Source organism: Wasmannia auropunctata, unplaced genomic scaffold (genome assembly GCF_000956235.1).
Source record: "Wasmannia auropunctata unplaced genomic scaffold, wasmannia.A_1.0 LD336061.1, whole genome shotgun sequence".
NCBI lineage: Eukaryota > Metazoa > Arthropoda > Insecta > Hymenoptera > Formicidae > Wasmannia > Wasmannia auropunctata.
In genome coordinates this window covers 78,849-79,310 of record NW_012026829.1, presented here as the reverse complement: position 1 = coordinate 79,310, position 462 = coordinate 78,849, and positions in this window count along the sequence as shown.

Sequence of the window (462 nt, the reverse complement as noted above, 5' to 3'; positions counted from 1 at the left end):
CGGGCGACCTGGCGCAGGAACTAAGGGGGCACGCACCGGGCGCGCGGCGAGCAGGTGACAGAGCGTGCACCTGCGGAGCGCGTGACCGCGCAAGGATGCAAGAGCAGCCAGGAACGCGACCGGGAAGACGGGCGTTGGAGCTGAGGCCCGCGAAGGGCGATACGGACGGCGATTTCCCCAGGGCCCGGGGCCATCGCCGCGAGCTGCCGGGGCGAGATGGCCAACTCGCCTCGGAATACACGGGCAAAGGACGAGCCCATCTAAAATCACGCCGCCACGTCCCGGATATAGGGCGACCTCGCGAGGACGCAAGGCGCCCACACGTCAAGTCACCTGATTACGCCCGTGCCACGGCAGGACCCCCGCGGCGCCGTGATTAGTCGCGGCCGACTGCGCCGCTGTGTTGCGCACCCCCGGGCTGGGGGTGCAGGCATCGATCCGAGATCGAACGCGATCGACGCA